The 19,839-nt window shown below is 49.2% G+C and overlaps 1 long non-coding RNA gene across 1 annotated transcript in view; it reads left to right on the forward strand.

Annotated features, from left to right (window-relative positions):
- Positions 1 to 19,791, forward strand: part of LOC105666757 — a 74,803-nt gene extending 55,012 nt beyond the window's left edge. Inside the window, exon 3 of the long non-coding RNA XR_007223938.1 lies at positions 19,114 to 19,791. This is a non-coding gene — a long non-coding RNA (uncharacterized LOC105666757). The remainder of the gene's footprint in view (positions 1 to 19,113) is intronic.
- The last annotated feature ends 48 nt before the right edge of the window (positions 19,792 to 19,839 follow it).

The raw sequence follows: 19,839 nt of genomic DNA on the forward strand, positions 1-19,839 counted from the left end.
GCTAACGTGGAAGAACGCGGGCGTGCAACGACCAAGCTTGAAACTGGGCAATTCCGCCAGGATTTACTCCAAACCCCCCGAAATCGCTTCTCTAGCTGCCGATACGGGCGCGTTATTGTTTCCGTGGTTACTCACGGGACGACAGATTAACGGAGGACGCGAACGAACTCTGCAACTCCGTTACAGCATGTATCGGACGGGCTTTCCTCTCGTGGATTAGGCTTGTCGTTCGAGGTCGAGTTTTCGTTCGGGGCTTCCGCGATTAACGTCCACGAAAACCAGAGGCAGTATCTTCTCGTCTAGTCTCTCTTTGCCGCGGTCATTCGCAGAATACGTGAAAACTCGTTTCCGCGTAGCGAACCGCCGAACAAAGGACAGCCGTACCGAGATAGTAGTTGTCGGTCGCGGTTTAACCGCGATAAAGGTACGGCTATGGATGGCAATCTCAAAAGAAAACGCGACGAGTCGCTGTTTTCCACTTTCTCGGCGTTTGGAAGGGAGGCCGTGCAATTGCCTCTGCCGACCTGAAAGAAGGGACGAAGCGCGATTCGGTTTTTATAGCCGGCATCCTGGACCCCGACTAGAGATACGGGGGATATTTATCGACGTACTTATTTCGACGAGCCTCGGGACCAACCCCAGCCTCGGGATAATCGTCCGAAGAGGCTGCGAGCCACGGCTGCCACCCCGACTGTCTTCCCTGCACCGCTAATCCGAAAGGCACATAGACGAACGTAAATCAAACCCAACACGCGCGGCAACCGGGGAGAGAACGCGTCCCACCCACTCGAGGGAACACCAGCGGACGATCATCGCCGGCCGTATCGCTCCCTTTCTATTGCCTCTCGATTCTCATCCGGGGAAATTCTCCGTTGCCAAAATTCTCCTAACGCGATTGTTTTTGTTCTCTCTCCGTCTATCTGTGTCGAGGTGTTCGTCCTCCAATTCCGCCTATTTATCTGCGAGTTCGTAACTCCGATAGTTCGAGAGAATTGTTATCCATTGTTGAATGGCGCGATTGAAAAGACCCGATTGAAAATCGTGGCCGCTAATCACCCATAACATGGTATCGAATATCCTCGTCTAGTCGACGCGGCGCGCCGCGAGGAGTCTATCGGTACGACGGTGTCATGGAGAAGTGCTTTGGTCAGAGCATCGTTTGGTCAGTCGTTTAACCTGTTCGTTCAACCGATACGGAACATTAAGCATCTAAAGAGGAAAACTCGAACAAACCAAGCTCGAATCTCTCGGATAGGTGCGTGCGAATTAGAGCGAATTAGACGCCGATAAACTTCTGGTTCGAATCGAGTATCCAAGTGACTGTCATTCACAGCGATTCCGCGTTCTCCGATATGTCATCGGATTTCCATAGCCGAGTAATTGTATACGATCTCGAGTGGAGCCGGCAGAGAAAAAGAGGAAGAAGGAGGTCGTTTCGCGAAGAGCATCCCCGATTTACATCCCCGTAGCAGAAACACGACCGCCGCGCCGTGTGGAGTTCGAAAACGCAAAAACCGTAGATTGCCGGTGGATCCCCGTTCTCTTCCTTTGATCTGTCGAGTGGACAGGCCACGGGGATGCGTTGCCGTCCGGTATACCCGTTGATTAAAAATATCCCGATCAAAGAGTTAAAAAGCAAAGGATGGAACTTTGCCGCCGTCTCGATCACGACTCCGCTTGGAATCATCGTTCTTCACCCTTTCTTTTGCACGACGAGCCGAACGATCGACGTTATTCGTTCGAAACCACGACGTGATCGATTCTCTCGAAATCGTGCAGGTTGTTGTGGACGCCGCAAATAAAGCTCTAAGCGAGACAAGAACGTGTCACATTGAAACCCATTTAACGGGCTTTCGTGCCGTTTTTCTTTTTTCTTTCTTTAACCACACACAGAGACTATCGAGGTTCTAATCGTCGCTACGAGAGATTCGAAAAGCATCGCGTTGTTGCCCTATCTGAGTGGACCGTGAGCGCGCGAGTTTAACCCATCTATTTTCTACTAGATTCTCTCTGTTCTTCTCGTTCTCAGAATTCCGGAGAGCATCGACGAGGAATCTTTGTTACATAACGAATATTTTATTTATCTTTTTTCGCGTACACCACACAAGGGCACGGGGACAGGAGGCAGGGATGGCGAGAAGCAGGCGGCGCGACTCTCGCATACATTATCGATCGTTGGCCGGCTTAGTCGACGAGTTCACGATGCCAAAACGGATGTGAAATTCGCGAAAGGGTCCGGTTGAAATTCCCTTCCTCTTTTCGTTTCTCGGATGACCTATATGGTTATAACAGCTTCGATTGCGGAAGAAGACAACGCAACGTGTAGTGGCAGCAAGGTTGAAGGATTTGGCGATCGACACCGATTGTAACGATGCGACGACAGACCCGAGATCTCATGAAAGATACGGTTGATCGAAAGGTCGTTTCGTTAGAAGAAAAGAAAGAAAAATCGAGTAGAAAGCTGACTCTAGCGATGAAAATAATCTTCCGCGAGGCTCGATCGATGCTCTCTCCAATAAGAGCAGCAATTTCCTCCTTATGCAAACAGACGAAGCTCCGTTGGTGAACGGTAGATCGAGTGAGAAGCTCCGTTTCGTTGGCTATGTGCGCGTGTGTCGCGTCGATTTCTGTGACGAGTAAGCTAGAGCTCGCTATTCTCCGAACGTGTTCGGGAACGGAATCTCAAGCCGGATCGGTCTAGCGTGGATAATTTCCATTATTCTCTCGGCCTGATGACAACTAGCTGGCACCTCGCACGGAAAGCTCGGTCTGCCCTCGATTCCCGCCGCGTTTCACCGTCTTATCCTCACGGCAGCAACGCCGTCTCTACTTTTCTCCACGTTTTCCCCTTCTTTTCCTCGTGACCCGACCACTGACTCCACGCTTTCGTCCGTCCCTTTTTCTGCCGTTTCCACGTCGCGGCCCGTCTCCCGGCTATCCTTCCCACTTCTTGCCTCTCGTTTCCACTCGTTCCTACTTCTTTTCCTCCTTCCTTTCCTTAGCATCGCGCGAGCTTCCGGCGGTAGAATTCGCTTCAACCATATTACATCGTAATAATAGCACTCTACGTTCCGCGACTACTGCCTACGTGACTCGTAATAATTCGCGAACGTGCGACCCGATACACAGAACGGCGCGGAACGGCGGCATACGAAACCGCCTCTTCAGGTTTATATACATCGAGCACAGCGAAGGTGGATTGCAACGGTTCCTCGTATCGATCTCTCGTCGATGCACGCCGCTAGTCCGCTCGATATGCCATCACCGATATACCTTCCAAGCCGGTCACCCCGATCCAAGGCCAATTGGATCTTCCGTACCCTCGAGTAATCGCAACCGAGCGTTCCATTTGCCTCGTACCATCGCCAAACTCTACCGACCAAATATCGTTCCTAATCGTTCCGGAAGCGAAACACGCGCGAGCGCGTGCTTCGTCGATTCCAAACAAACTGCGCTTTCTTCTCTCCTTGCTCTTACCAAGTCAGATTCCTCTTTACCTTTTTCTATGGCGAGCAATTGCACAGCGGATAATGGATGAATGCGCTCTCACGATGGAAGACAGAAATCGATGTGGATCGAATCCCACGACCCAGGATTACCCGTCCATTCCTTTGCCATTCCTTCTTCTTCTTCCCGTTCGCTGCGCAAAACAACGCAAAACGATCACGGACTTTCGCGTAAACGTTCGCCCTACCAAACGGATAAACGATCGGATCCGCGTAAACGAAGGTAACCCGAAGCGTATCCGTAGCGCAAATTTATCGAGCTCGACTAAACTGGAATTGCGCGAACCGCTCGAACGCGATACGGCTACCATCGCCAGGGATATGCAACCACTCGGGTCGAACTTAAGTTTGCTCGCCTTTGCCCGGTCGTTCTCCGCGGAAACGAAAGTACAAATACCGAAGGGATGGCGAAGGTTCACCCTCGGATCTTTCTAAACTCGACGATTGTTCGCATTTCTCGCGAATCGTTCCTCGCAAAACGAAGCTGTTGCGAACTCGCGATACGGTAAATCAACAGCGGTTTCGAGCGCATTAAAAATTTCAGCAATATCACGCTGAATGTTATTTAGAAATTCTATTATTTCTACTAATTATATCCCTCCATCGTCCTACTCCGGTCTACTCTGCAGTCAACTCTGCATTACACGGCACGCTACGCTACGAGCGTATATTTTTTTTCGAGTGCCGTTCCGCCTACCGAATTCCATAGTTTTCACGATTATGTTGGCAATAAAGACACGCGATTATAGCGATGTCGTTAAAATTTCAAGCACACAGTCGTTAGAAATCCCTGGGTCGGTCGATGGGTTGCGATCAATTTCTGGCCCTCGACCTGCTCGCCACTTTCGTATTCCGGTAATATGTAAATATATGCGGTCGTCTGTTTCTGCGTGGCAGTAGCTGTAATTGCGGCTGAGAGGAGACGCGGAATGGATCAGAGTCTCGTCTCCAGCGATAAAAAGCCACTGTTCGCGTCGCTTTGTCGTTGTTCCCGCGATTACCTCGTGGAATGACAAGTTTTCCACGGCCGGTTCTGCCAGTTCGCGAGAGGAAAGAAGAAATCAAGAAATTTCCGTGTCAGGGAAGGGAGGACTGTCCGTCCTTTTGCCCGGACATAGCCGCAGCCCGACACGATTATAAAGTCCCTTAACCACGGACTATGCGTCTGGCCGAGATTATACTCGGGGAAAATAATCGCGAGCCCATTTCGGTGAAAGCCACGCGTACAAAGTAATTAGTCTGATTTTCCAGCAGTGCCACCGTCGGCCGTATTCTCTCCTCCTGCTCCTGTTCCTTCTCCCCTTGCTTCTCCTCGCGCGTAAATCCTCTACCCTTCGCTCCTCTTTTTGTCACCGGTTTTTCCTTTTCCTTCGCGTTTACCGCAAGTCCTCTCCTCCTCCAGCTTTTCTCCTCTGAAACTTCAACTCATTTTTCTCGTCGTCTTGCTTCGTTATCCAAGTCGTCATAGGCGTAATCGAATTGCTCGAAATTCCAAGACGCTCGCCAGTCAAATAGAAACGCGTTAACGTACTCGAGCCTTTGGTTGGTCCGTGGAAACTCGTAAGTTCCATTTTCATCCGTGCATTCCTGAAAGAAGACGCGACGCAAGATGAGAAACAAGCAACGGACGACTGTGATTCGACGAGATAACGGAAAAGCCGCGGTTACGTCTATGACACGAGAGATTCTGGTATAGTATATTGCGGTACTCCTCTAGGCGTGGAAATTCGTCGAAACAGCGAGCGCTGTTACGCGCGACTCCGCGGCGCAAGACCGCAAGAAAAAAGACGCGAAGCGCAACGGGGGAAAATTTCTTTTCCGCGGAAACCAGAGCGATCTCCGTGAAACGTTTCACTGTCCCATTTCCGCGTGGTCCGGCCAGACTCGTCTCCGGCTTGGAGGTTCCTTGCTTCGCGTGCTCTCTCACGGTTCGTTTAGTCCGTTTCTCGTCACTAAGCAGCCAGTTTATTTAAACTAGTTGTTTAAGCGCGGCCGAGCCAGCTGGGATTGGACTAGTCGCGCGTGCAACTCGTTACTGCGATTCCAAGGGATCGGTTCTCGTCTCGCTGATTCGGCTAATTTACCCTCTCTCGTGCTGCGCTTTCATAAAGACACGGGACAAAGTCTCACGGCACATTGCTCCTGGATACTCGGCTTTTCTCACGATCCCAGGGATTCGAATACGGGCGTGTTATCCTACGCCGCCTCCCCTCGGCTTTCCCGGGGGATTTCTGTTCGAACCCTCCCCTCGAGAACGAACCAAGTCGCGCCATGGCGACGACACGCTCTGAGAAAGACAACTCTCTGAGAACCGTGCACTGTCCGCGAATAAAGCGGGTCGAATTCGTCCGATTATGCAGCGACGTATTTGCTAGTCGTTAGAGAACGACCTAGTTACAAACGCCAGGGATGCGTACCAACTTTTTAGTCTCTTAAATCCCGCCGGCGTTTAAATAATGCACCCTTCCTAGGAACGATGGAAACGGTTTAAACGGCGTTAAAAGTTCTCATAAACATTAAACGTAGATCGCGTTTAGTCCAGCCAGCGATCGAATTCTATCAAACGCCGCAAGAGATTTTTCTCGTCTCTCGCTCGTAGATCTCGCGTCGATTTTTCGACAAAGGAAAATAAAATACGAGGTAGCTTCTTATCCGATTCGTCTCGGTCTCGTCATTATTTGCATTTAACAGAGGTGGTTTCTCTCTGTCGGTTCTTTCCGGCTCTCTATCTGTCGCAACGACGTTCTTTTCTTCTTTCGACGTCGACAAGAGGGAGGTAGCGGCAGCAAGGGTAGAAGTCGTGACGAAACAGGGCGAGACGGCGCGAGGGGCGAGCTAACTTTGCCGCAAGGCGACTGGGACGATCTTTCGAGTTAATCAGGGACCGCCAGTGCCAGACGTCTCGAGTCGAGAGATTCGATAGAAAGGAGAGAACAAGTTTCGGCAAGAGTGCGCCGTGAATCCCACGAAACCTTCGCAGAAGTCAAAGTGCACGACGAAGCCAACGGAATGACTGAAGACGAGAAGAATCATCGAACGAAACTGGACTATGTTGACAAGCGAACGTGCGCGCGCTTTCGTACCTTCGTGACTTCGACTCGTCGATACGATCTCCGAGAGAACGTCGACTCATTGCCATTCGATGGATTTTAATTCGCAGAAAACGAACTCGACGATGATGTAATAAAAGCGTGCCTGGTTCGATGTAACCCCCGTAAATCGATGGCGGGTTGGGGAGGGAGCGTAGAAACAAAATAACGACTGCGTAAATCGCCAAACATATCCCCGTTCACCGAGCTTACGGCGTCGTTATACCAACGTTAGTCTGCAGTTATTCCGGCGGCGTAATATCGTCACGATAGAGACCGATCGACCCCCCGTAAACTTTGCCAGATGGGTCGAGGACGCGTGCCACGTCGAGATAAAAGATTACCTCGTAAGCCCAACAAGAGCTATTGTACGACACGAGGCCGCCTTTCGCCTAAACTTCCCATCAACGAGTAAACCCCTACGGTCCGTACCCTCTCCCCCCACCATTCTCCTCCTGGGTACTTTTCTGTGCCAGAGCAGGTTCTTTCGAGCGACAGGTTCGTCGATTCAAAACGAAACGGAGGAGGGTGGAGCCCCTCCAAGCGTTGGGCCGGGGTATCGTCGCGGTCATATCCACCATAAGCGAAACGCTCGGTCAAAAGGGAGAACGAGCGAGAGAGTATCGAGTGTTATCCAAAGGATGGTGCTCGAGATTCGTGGCATCGAAATTTACGAGCATCCCTTAATCATCTCTGCGCGACTCTTTCTCCCATCTCTGTTTCGAACGTTCCTCGTCGAGCGGTCGAACGCGTTTCCACAAGATCGCAACGATAAGCTACACAATTTTTCTCTCGAGTGTTTTTATCCCCTTAAAAGACAGAATGCGGCTCGTGCGTTAGAGTGGCTGTATATTTATTCCGAAAAGAAAGCACCACTCTCTCGGGGTAAGATCCTTAAGATACTGAAACGTAAATACGGTTGGAAAGTGATCGACCGACAAAGTCAAAGTTACTCTAGGGTGAGACGTATTTAAGTTTGCGTACTGCCATACAATCTTAGAACTTATCACTTCGCCACGCAATAAACCGGGACTTTAGCTGCAGCACTCGGCGCCTACGGCTGCGAGAAAAAAGGAAATTTTCCAAGGTGTTGAGTTACGAATAGATCTTGGCCTTTTGTGAGCGAAGCGCGACGGTACATTTAGCAATTGCGTTTTAAACTACAAAATTGATTGTGCAATTAAAACTTCCGTAGATGAATATCACGAGATCGTTCGTGAATAATTATCGAACGATTTGTCCAACTTTTCAACACGTCACGATATAATCGGGAAAGTGCTGCCGGATGGAACTCTCAGATTTTATCAGGCTATTCTCTCTTCTCCTCGAGTATTCTTCGGTAATTTGGTCTTCTCCATCAATCTAAATATCAGTTACTCCCCGAGAGAGAAAGAGAGAGAGAGAGAGAGGGGGGGGGAGGGAGTTCAACGGCAGTCTCAAGATTCATAACTACGAAGACGAGCAACCCCTCTCGCAGATGAGACGATGATGCTTATGAATCCATACTTCCAAACTTAATACGTTTCTCCGCGAGATACCGTTGAATCGAATCGAAAGTTACCTACTATTCTTCGGTTAGTTTCAAAGTAATTAACGGGTCGGTGAAATGTCCACAAATTTTAGAATTAATTAACTCGGACGATCCCTAGAGAGCACTTAGGGCCAGACGGTACAACGAAAACAGCGATTCGATCGATAGGATGCGTCGAGAGGCAAATTCATTTGCTGATTACGCCGACTGTATCGGCGCTAACCCCGTTTTAATGGCGGAAAAATAAATTTCCCCTCTGGGCCGGAGAGTAGAATTCTTGCTGGCGTTTTAGCGTGAACGAATAAATAGATATGATTCGATCGTTCTCTCGGCCGTTCGCTTTGATGTGCCGCATCGACGCCGGAAAATCGAATTAATACGCTTTCTCTCGGCTCCGCTTCGCCAACGTCTATGTACCTTCCGTTCCGTTGCTTCGCCCGTCTCTTATTTCTCGATTGTTCCACGTTTTCCCTAGACCTTCGTCGGATATCCTTTGAGAAGATAGTAGATAGAAGCGTACAGGCCGAGCGACAGGTAGGACAGTTTTGAGTCTAAATTATTTATCGCCGAAGGGTGTCGCGTCGAGTCTCGTTAATCTTTAAAAAGAGGCAACGCGTGGATTGTGTTACGCGCGAACGTCGCGAAAGATGTCGAATAATATGGAACACGTCAAAGACGATACGTATGGTAGAACCGGACAGCGTCTTCTGCAGCTTCTCGTCGAGAACGGCAGAATTGTATTGTGTACATGTACGATAGCCGCGAAGATAGCGAGGAAATCGAAGTGGTTACGGACGAAATACGAACGGTCAGACTGGACTGATTAATCGCGAAACGGAAACGATCGGCACGCGTCACACCATGGATAATCGATAAACACGTGAATTTCTAGCGGTGCGGCGTTTGCGCGTCCTGGAATGAACGAGTACACTCGTTGAAACGCTTGGTAGAGAGGTACGCGAGGCGACAGGGAAGAGACGACGAGTGGGAGAGGGACAGGAGAGATTTCACGGCGTTCGACGAGACTTCGTTCTAATAAATCCAAATTAATTGATGCCCGTTAGCGGGTGGCGACTCGACGGTGCGTAACCCTCCGGATTCGAATATTTTATCCGGTGGAATTCGATTAAACGTCATCGCGACCTGTTCGAGCATTTGTTCCCAGCCGCGAATCATTCGCTACCAGCGAACAACGATAAACGCTCGCGGAACAACTTGAATCGCCAGGCTGCCTGTTCTATCGCTGTAATAACCGTTTCATCGTCGAGGACAATCGATTATGAGAGATCGAATCGGCGCCAGGTATTAGTGGCTTCAACGATATATAGCGAAGTCCTAAATTAAAGCACCAAGTAGCGATACAAATCGAAGCTGCGACATCGAGGATCGTAGCCGATGTTTTGTCTTTACCAATTGAGATCAAACCTAAGCTAAGATGCATATATTTCACGCGGCACAAATTCAGCATTTGGACTCTTATCTCGCTAGTCGAAACGCTGAAACATCTAAACTTTGGCAACGATTTATTAATTACTACGATTTATCTATTAATTTATCATGAGCGGACACTTTCACCAAAATCGTGGTTGGCGACTACGTGACTACCATGAGCGTCGCTAAGTGTTCGAAATGAAGATTAGCGATGGGAAGTAATTTATCATCGGATTTCTCTTTGACGATACATTTCCGGAGTACATCTTACCGTGATGAAATTTGGACTTTGAAAAATTTCTACATTCGGCGAAGCTATTCTACCACGTGGAGCGTTTCCAGGAACGAAATTCTAGCAACGAGAGAGAATCCAACCTTCTAAGGAATGAAAAATAGACAACGATAAAACGAGCAGTACAAGGACATCAAAAAAGAGTTGTACCAACAAAAAGAGGTTGTAAGGATATAAAATACAAATACCAGCGATAAAGAAACAACGCAAGGAGACCAAAAAAGGGATTTCAGTAATACAAAAAGATCGAAAATGAAGGTTCGGCAAGAGAGGAGCAGCGCGATACCAGGCAATAGGTATAAACATTATCATGAAAAGGAGAGAAAATAACACCAAGGTACGAAAGAAAGCGAAGTTTTCACAGAAGCACGGCGAACAAATTTCAAGATATTCTCAAACTAAAGCGATCTTTAAATTCATAGGATATCCTAGGATTCTAAGAGGCATGTGCCAGAAATCTGAGAATAGCAGGTCGAGATGAGATGGAGTTGAGCTGCGAAGTTATCGTTGTGAGAACGTGACACTACACGCGCAAACTATTGTATACCTACACGGCCGACTATGCAGAGACGGTATAAAGACCGTGAGATTGCAAGTCGAGCTTCGAGACGCGTAATTTCGAGCATTCGTCCTCCCCCTGACGATCACTTGACTCCGACGAAGGATTCTTTTTATCGTTTCAATAACGAGATAATCCGTCGGAGACCTAATAGAAAGATAGAGGCCACCTTTCCACCACTTGTGCCTGGCTGTCTCGCGGAAGAAGGAATCTTTTATCGACGAAACAAGCCGATGAATATTAATGGCCTGCGGGCTCGATTTCTAATAAGCAACGACCCTCGTGATTTTAATAAACCAGCTTTTTCGCCGTAGTGAATGTCGCGATAAATTCGCTACCTTGCATCATCGGATGAAAGACCCTTGAGAAGCTCTGGTCACCGATCGTCGCGTAATCGTACCGTATCGAACGTCCGAAAGGAAATCGTTACGCAGTGGATGAGAGAGTTTAGAGTGGCCGAAAATTGGTTCGTTCTCTCCGATGGAAAACTGTAAGAAATAACTGTGCTCGTCGTTTCGGACTCGACTCGCTCGTATTTGACGAGATAAATATCACGGAAAGAAAGGAAAGAAACTACACGGCGCCACCGCGATGGAACAACCGCGAGAGTCACACAACGAGAGATACGTTTCGCCAAGGCAAATTAATTCGAGAGCGTGACATCGTTCCCTAAGGAATCGGTCGAGGGAACGACAGAGGACGCATCGAAGTCAGTGCATAAACTGATACATAATTTATGTAATACCTTTGGGTACGCGATCAGCAAAAAATATCGCCAGAAACGCGATACCGCCAAGGGAAGGAACAATAAATTTAGCGGGACAATCGGGATCAGCGCGATAACGCCGCGGTCTCCAAACCCCACGAAATATTCCGAGACCGAGCTAAAAAATTCAACTCCTATTAATTCTATCGATAAAATTATTTGACGAGAGAACGCGTTCTGAACTGCCGATGTAAATAATGAGTTCGTTCGAGACACTTCCCGTACAAAAATAATAAGTCACATAAAACCTATATGTAAGGTGAATAATCCTGAATGAACTAACCTAATATAGCGACGATGGTACGTGACAGACGTGAGAAATTCGGAACGAAATACAACGTACCGGCGTGAATGGGTATTCAGGTATACACGGGTGTGCCAGGATGCGTTTTGTTCTCGGTTCGTCATAATCCTGCGCGACCGATAACACAAATTCAACACAACAGTGCCGTGACCCAAATGGAGGCACATTGAACTCTAATCAAGAGAACGAACCGAACGCAATGATCGTGACCAAATTGTTTCTCTAAGAACTCGAATCTCTTCGGATCGTGATCTAAATGGAATTGCAGCTCCTCGCCAGTGCCGCGCCAGATGTAAAAGGCAGTAAAAGCCTTAAAAAGAGAGAGAAAGGTTGTTCGTCGATCGTCCTCGAGTTACGAAGCGAAAGACATTTTTCGAGGAAACGTTCGACGGTGGTCCTCTCGTCTTGCAGAGTCCTGACAGCGTGACGAACAACTCGAAAGAACGGAAGAGGAAGTCGCGTAAGAAAAGTGCCAGCGAACAGAAGTGAGAGCTCGAAGCCACATAATTTGCCCCTTCGAGCTCAAGTTTCTCAGAAAACTTCGCCCGTTCCGTGCTTTCCCGTCAACTATTCCAAAACTTCAGACAGTGGCCAGGCTCCGTCCAGGAGGTTTTCGCCTAATCCTAGCTACCGCCCTTCCCGGACTGCGAGAAAACTGGCGAAGAAAACCAGATCCAGAGACACAAAGGCGTCTCGAATAGACCAAACGTTAAGCTTCGAAGAATCGCTGTTTAAAAGTCCGCGCATCGACGATATGACGAAGAAATGGAAGGAGAACGATTACGAAAGCGGCGACTCGAGAAAAGTAGCGAGCAACGATGTGTCAGCCCTTTCGCAAGGAGAGGCTTTCGTGCGTCTCTGTATCGACTACGACATACGGGCATGCTAATGTTTGGCAAGTGCATTCCTTTCATCCTCGAGACCCTATTTCGCAACGAAGAAAAGGGCGAGCGAGAAGGAGAGCGAATAAGCAATGGGAAAGACGAAGGTGGATATGCGGGCGAGAAGAAGAAAGCGATAAGGGAGCGAGAAAAGGGGAGAAGCGAGGTTGAAAGGACGAAACGCGGGGGGGGGGGGAAGGGGAGAGCCCTCCCGAAGAAATTGAATGCAAATACGGCTGCAATACGTTTCTTCGGTTAGGGAAGCTTTCGACGACTCGGCTGTTTGTCGGTTATTCGAACGGTGTGCTTACACTGGCCGCGTGCACGCGAGACGAAAAGAAAGGAGGCAGATAGATTGTAAAATGGGTCGAATCAGAGGACGACGGAGGCAAGGAAAGGAAGCTGCATGGAATCTTTTCGGTGGAGTGGCCGAGAGTCGAGGTTTCTTCGGTGCCGTTAACACACGGTTGACTCTTTACTAATTCAACGCGGGAGCAAGGGCGAATTTTCGTCGGAACCGTTGAATCGAGATGAAGCAAGGGCGGGAATCGAGCGCGGGAAATGTTTGGTCGCTGGTTCCTTTGCACTGTCGTACACCTTCTACCGTCTTTCGTCTCCAAAGAAGGAATGGTTCGCGACGCGACCAATAAAATCGTTTCACGGTGGTAATAAAGGAAAACGCGCTTTCACGCTGCTCGTATTTTCAATGTCGTAACGGAATCACGCCTGGCCTGCGGAAAGCGATCATGGCTAGGGAGAAAAGGACAAAGCGAAAGAGAGGGGTGTGTGTGTGTATGGGTTGAGGAAAAAAAAGGAGATCAGAAAAAAAGCTTTCGCGCGAGCTGCTGCGAGAGGACGCGAAACGAGCGCGGAAAATCCGCTTTGGCCGCGCGGTGTCGTTAGCAGGCTAATTGGAATCCAATCAGTGCGATTAATCGTTTAACGCGTCGTGCCCACGTATCGGCGCAGCGGCGGCTGACGGTATTTAGGTATTTAATCGGGGAGAAAGAGCGGGCTATCGGTTGCATGGGCGTGAACCGTCGACTATATTTTACCACGCGCAAATCGGGAATCGGAATCTTTTGTTTTTCCCTGGCCGCAACTGGGCCACGAAAAACGAGGAACAAGAGACGCCCCAGAGAGCGCTACCACTCCACAGGGAAACATCTTTCTCCTGTGGTAACGCCGTGGAAGCGTAACGCGTCGGAAGAAACGTGCCTCTGTCGGACGTCGAATTTCGTTCGTTTACTCTGTGGGAAACCACCGCGTTTTCCCGGCTTTCTGTCCCTGTTTTTTCCCTTCTCCCCTCCTATTTCCCTGTTCCTTTCTCTCCTCCTGTTTCCCGCACGTTCATTAATTAAATCTACTTCGTCAGAACGAGGATGCACGCGCGAGCGAAATAGAGAATGAGGGAGGTCACAGGCCACTACTGATACCGACTATGCAACGTTCGGTAAAACGACGACGTAGCAAGTCCGATTTTCCGGAAACCACATTGGAAACGCATCGATCGATCGATGAGCCTCGCGGGGAAAAAATGGTAGGAAAAGAGGTGGATCCGGAGAACGGCTAAAGCAGAACGACCGTCCAGCCAGCCAACCCATCTCATGGACGCGCGTTTCACCGGATCCCTGGTAATCCAGTTCTCGCGAACGGTGAACGGCCAACGGAGGAGGATTTAGCCGAGGAAAAATACGACGAGACTCTTCTGATCTTCCCTTAACATCCGCCTTTGCCGCGCCTCGTAATTCGGACATAGAATCCACCGCCATGAAGATTCTTACGCTTGATCGGGAATAACGTCGGATTATTCGAGGAGAAACATTCCGCGCTCTATGTTCAACCAACTTTCATCGAAGAAAACGGGAACACGCGTATAGCTGATGCAAATATGTAATGCGAAAGAGCCGTCTACCCCTCTCCGTCTGTGCCGAAGGTAGTGAGCGCGAAAGTAAGAAGCTGCGTTGATTTGCGAGACGCGGAGCACGTTGACGAACAAAGGGACGAAGAAGCAGAGTACGGCGAAGTGTCGGAACGGTGGTAGAGACAGAGAACGAGAGCTCTGAGCGATTGCCATTTCGTACCTCAGGGTATCGTTGAGCGTTTCAGAGGCGAGGAAAGAAACGAGGGTGACGGGATGCGAAGGGGTTGGCTAAGTGGGAAAGAAGAGAGACAGAGAGAGAGAGAGAGAGAGAGAGAGCGGCGGCGGCGGACTATCGTCGAAGAAAGGCCGAGAAGAACGAGTATGTATCTGCATATAACCTGGTTTCTCACTCTCGCGAACGTAAGCTTTTACGCGGACACACAAGCCGATGTGTAGGAGAGACGAAGCTGAAACGAGTTCCCTTGGGAAGTGACCAGCCGTACCCCGTCCATGTTTCTCGAGTCGTACCTCCCGTCAGATATCCAGGAGAAGACCGACCACTCTCGGGAGACCGGACTAGTGCTTCTCAAACACAGGCCAGCCGGCCCTTCTATCCTTCATTACCTGGCTTCTCGTTCCAGCTTACTGTTCCGCCGAGAGTTTTCCTCGAGTACACCCACGTGCCACGCAAACGTAAACGCACCAACGAATCCGTGGCTCCTTTAAAGCCGACCTGTCGCTGCGTACGTGCCTCCCAGCGGCGATTACGCTTGCACCTGTATCGAATCTGTGCGAATTTGACCGCGTCAAATCGGAACTCGTTTGTCCTCGCTGCTGCTTCGTAATCGTCGATTGTCAGTCGTGACTGATCGCGACCGCGGCCAACTCTCGCATCTCAAAAATTCTCGACATCGCGATCTTCGTAATTGGCAGTGTGGCAGGATTACGTATAGGACATAGTCGATGACGAGTAGTCAAGCTCCTCGTAACTTCATAAAAATAGCATTCGATGAATTTTTGGTGTATAGACGACCATAGAAGCGGATCGCGACGCGAATTGGCAGAAGCGTCGAGGTTGAAACGAATCGAGCGAGTCGCGTCTGCGAGCGTGTTCGATCGCTAGCGTCGCGTCGCGAAGCTAACGAGCCACGCTTTAATAGGCAAAGTTCCGTTTCGAGTCGTAAAATCGCGACTGCTGGTGACTTTATCGATGCAGAGGCGGGAACGGAGACAGAAGCGAAAAAGCGAACGAAGACAGCGAATTGGAAGCGGACACGGGAACGAGACGGAGAGAAAGGAAGGTTAGATAGAGAGACCGACCTTGCCGGATACGAGAGCCAGACCAGCAATATCGAGATGAGTTATTGTTCGCAGAGCACAATACGCTCAAATATGGAACGTAGCCGAGAAATTGATAGAAAAAATCCGTATGGCTCCACCAAAGGCTTTATTAATTCCTGCCAACGTCTCTGCAAATACGTAGCGAGATAGTCCGCGTTGAAAAAAATACACGTGTCCAAACGAGCGCGCGCGAGCACACGCTACTGTTTCGCGATTGCAGAGGTGGCTGACCTAAGTTTTAAGATTGTCGGAAAACGAGATGCAAAGGCGAAGTGATTTTACATAGGAAGGGCAAACAGTAGGCAACGGGGGCGATTCGGTGGAATTATATTAGGCGGGCGCGCTCGCGCGATACTAAACAATGTATCGCCATTAAATAGACTTAAATCGTGGGACGCGGGCCTCCCCATCTTTGGTCGATCGATACAAGAGAATTCTCTGGCGACCGTTCATAGGGTGGATGACAGAAATAAGAGAGAGAAAGCGAGATGGAGGGTGAGGAGCGACCACGAGAAAACGCAGCGACAAAGGGAAATGGAGATGGAAAGAGTGGCAGTAGGGTGAGCGAGATTAAGGTAGGGGGACACAGTCCCTCGGTCCAAACTCGAGCGGCACGCTTCCACCTCGCTTTCGTGCCTCGACGACGTTTGCCTCGCTAGAGAAAAACGCCGGGGACGAATGACTCCTCGTAAATCGATTACGTGGACGGAAAACGCCATGGTTTTCGGTCTCGAATACTCCTCCTCCCCCTTCATTGACGTTCCCTCTCGTTCACTGTGAAAACCCGGTTTTATCGTTATCGTTATTCTATCGTCAGATTATTTTGATTTCGTTGGAATCAACGTGGAGAAAAACCGACGATGATATCTCGTATTCATACTTTCCGAATGTCGCTTACTTTCTCTCTCTCTCTCTCTCTCTTTCTCTTTCTCTCTCTCTCTTCCTCTTTCCCTTTCTCTCTCTGTTCGAAAGATGCTTTTGATTCCGTGTGATCGATATATTATTTTCATCGATATTTTATTTTTCATTGCGATAAAAGTGGTTTCGTCGCGTTTCGTAAACCTGTTTCTGGACATAGGCGAAGGAGCGGAAGTAAGGATTCGTCACCGCTCGTGTCTCTCCCATCTGACAAATTCCTCAAGGACAACGTTTCCCTCGTTCATGTTGAAACAAGCCGAGCGTTTTCCTTTTGTCTTCGTTTCCGGTGCGTTTCTTTCTCTCCGCCGAGGGAATTCTCGTTCGTTCTATGGGAATGCGATAATCTTGGACCCTTCTCGCGGGATTTCCGTAGCAGCGTATAGCCTTGCGATTCGGAAGACGAGAAAAACTCGTGAGCTCTTCTCGTCTACGGATCGTCCCGCTGCTCGAGAGACGCTCCATTAAGCTTCTTCCAGGACTTTTTGCTAGGTAAAAAGACGCGGAACCGAGATTCGCTGCGCGGCAGCGATTCCATCTGGTCGCCTATGTTTCGTTCACTCTCTTTTCCACGATCATCTCTTCGTCCCCTTTTCGACGATCGTTTCGCAAAAACGTGCTCTTAATGTCGGCTAAGGAATCATTGTTGCCTATTTTCTGGACGCGCGATTCGCCTCATCGCGCCTGCTCCTTCGTTCTTCTTCGACCTGTACGATCATCTTCGAAGGACCAGCCGAAACGGGTAGACGCGGTCGAGTAGCGTTCAAACATCGAGATCGTCGTCAGAATAAGAATATCGATCGGCGACTCGCTCGAAGCCGCGTAACCTCGATTCCCGCAAACGCTACGTGTCTACGCGTCTACCATGGTGTACGTGTCGCGACTGAGACGAAATATTCTTCCGTCTCGCCGGGGACCTCCTTATTACTCATAGCTTTCTCCGTTCTTGCTGACACTCCGGTCCATTCTCTCGTTCTCCAGGCGGAAGTCGAGAACGACCTGAAAGGATGAACAACGACGACCGCGAGCGTCGCAACTGATTCTCTTAGAACGTTCACTGAGCAACCGCGCTTCCTTCCATGTGACGTGTCATCTTACGAGGTGCCATGCCAAGTGGCCAGTTACGTCACACATGAAAAAAACCCAGCAATTTTCGGTGCGTAGCGGTATTTCGCCGCGTCATTCACAGAGGAGTTTGAAATTTTGAATAACTACATCGTTCGTGTTCGCGTGGCTTTCGAAACGCAAAGAATTCAGGGAAGCGAACGAGACTGGTTAGTAGCCAGTGGGAGCTCGAGGGGAAGGAGGTGGATTACGTTTACGCGGTCGGACTCTTTTATTACGCCGGTTGCCGCGATTCGCGTACCTTTCATCGATCCAGCCACTATTCGAGTGTTTGCCGTGCCCTCGAGTCGGCTACCATTCGTTTTACTATTTGGATATTGCTGTCGTTATCCGAATAGAGGACGGTCCATCCGGTTGGCAGTTGCGTCGCGACCACCTTTTTCCAGGCGGCTTTCGCGTGGATATAGCTTGGTGAAAAACCGTGTAAAAGCAACCGTAGAAGTGGACGAGATAAAAGGAGGCGGGAACGTGGAAGACGCAGCCCGATGAGCGAGAAAGAAAACGGCGGCGATGATGGTGCACAACTTCGTTTTTAAGTAATTGCCGACCCTTTCGAGAGCTTTCATCGAGACGAAACGAAAAGCGCGCGAGCCTCCGTTCACTGCGAGCATTTCTGGAGTCTCGATTAAGCGATTAAACGAACCCCCTCCGGGGTGCTGCCGTATTTAATTTACCGCCATTCTCCGCCTACTACTCTGGAATTTCTTCCATTCTTATTCCTCTCCATCCGATCGCACCACCTGTCCTTTACCCTTATCTCTCGATCTTTGTCTCTCCTCCCTATTCCCCTCATTTTCATATCCCGTCACCGGTCTTTTATTGTTCACTACGCGTCGTCAACCTCTGGCGGAAATCGAGCCACGACGAAAGACGAATCGATTATATCCCCAGCTCCCCAGCTCGAAAGAAATTTCGACCTGTCTCACGAAGTACAGCTCGGGCGATAGAGGAAAGGCGGACCATCTGCCAAAGGAGAGGAACCACCATGGCGACGCTGCATCGACGTTTATCGGTGACTCGGAACGGACTCGATTCGGGTGACACTTGACAGCTCGTTAGCTCCTTTCCCCGACAGGAGAAATCGTGGTCACGCTCGTCTATTCCGGCTGTCGAGCCGGTACACGGTGCACCAATTTTCGCGCACAATTTTCCGCGTGAATCTGTCCCGGTTGAATTTACTTCGATGCCACTATCATCCTTTCTCCTCTATCCTTTCGCCAACCGTGTTTCGTGTCCTGTGCCCGTACTTTCTGGCTACTCGCCAGAATTAATTCCTACTCCTTAGACGATCTAACTACAAGCCATCTGCGACCGGTTTTTGCTGCCCCGTTTACGACAGTGATATTTAAAAAACGTTTCTCTTTAATAATTCTACCCGATAAAAATCACTTTCTCTCCAGCTAGATAAAACACTTTACACTGAGAAAGAGGAAACATTTGTATTGCCGCGAGAGGTTCCAGTAAACGACGATCGATATCTAATATCTATTTTCATTTGTTTCTTTTCAGACAAAATGTACTCTTTTACCTGATAGCAATAGAAGAAGAAGAAAATGGAGGAAACTGGAGAAAGACAAGCTCGAAGTTGGAGAAAAAGGAGGGTAGGAGGAGGCTGGACAGTGATTTCGTCCATCTCGATAGACGGAGAAAACGGCAGGTGTTCGTTGCGGAGCAGCTGCAATCACGACCACCATCTGCCGCAGTAATGCACGCCTCTTCCAAGTCTTCCAGTCTTGGAGAAGCGAGACTCGTTGCCCGAGGCATCCATTCTCAATTAGACGCCACCTGAAACACGTGCCCTTCTCGAATCCATGGATTTCGATGGCTTCTTTCTTCTCCTTATCTCCTTCTTTTTCTCATTCCTCTTCTTGCTCGACTTCGCTCCTCTTTACCGGTTCTCTGCTTCGTATCTTCACGTTCCAAGGCTTCCTTTCTTTTTTCCACGCCACGCGTCATTATCCTTCACTTCCTGGTATAGTGCCGATGTCATCGATCACCGATCCCCGTTTTTCGCGGCGACAGTTGGCAAGCACCAGGCTTTGCGTAAGCGTAAAAACAGCCCTGACACGTGCTGTCGTTGAAAATGTGAATCCGAATAAGAGATCCTGGATATCATGTTACCGCTCGATGATTATCTGGTCCGCAAGCTAACCTTTCGAAATAAAGTTGCTAATTTTCTAAGATCAATGCGCATTTGTATTTTTTTTTTTCACTCATCTTTCCTGAAATTGCTTC

Source organism: Bombus terrestris, chromosome 4 (assembly GCF_910591885.1).
Source record: "Bombus terrestris chromosome 4, iyBomTerr1.2, whole genome shotgun sequence".
NCBI classification, from domain to species: domain Eukaryota; kingdom Metazoa; phylum Arthropoda; class Insecta; order Hymenoptera; family Apidae; genus Bombus; species Bombus terrestris.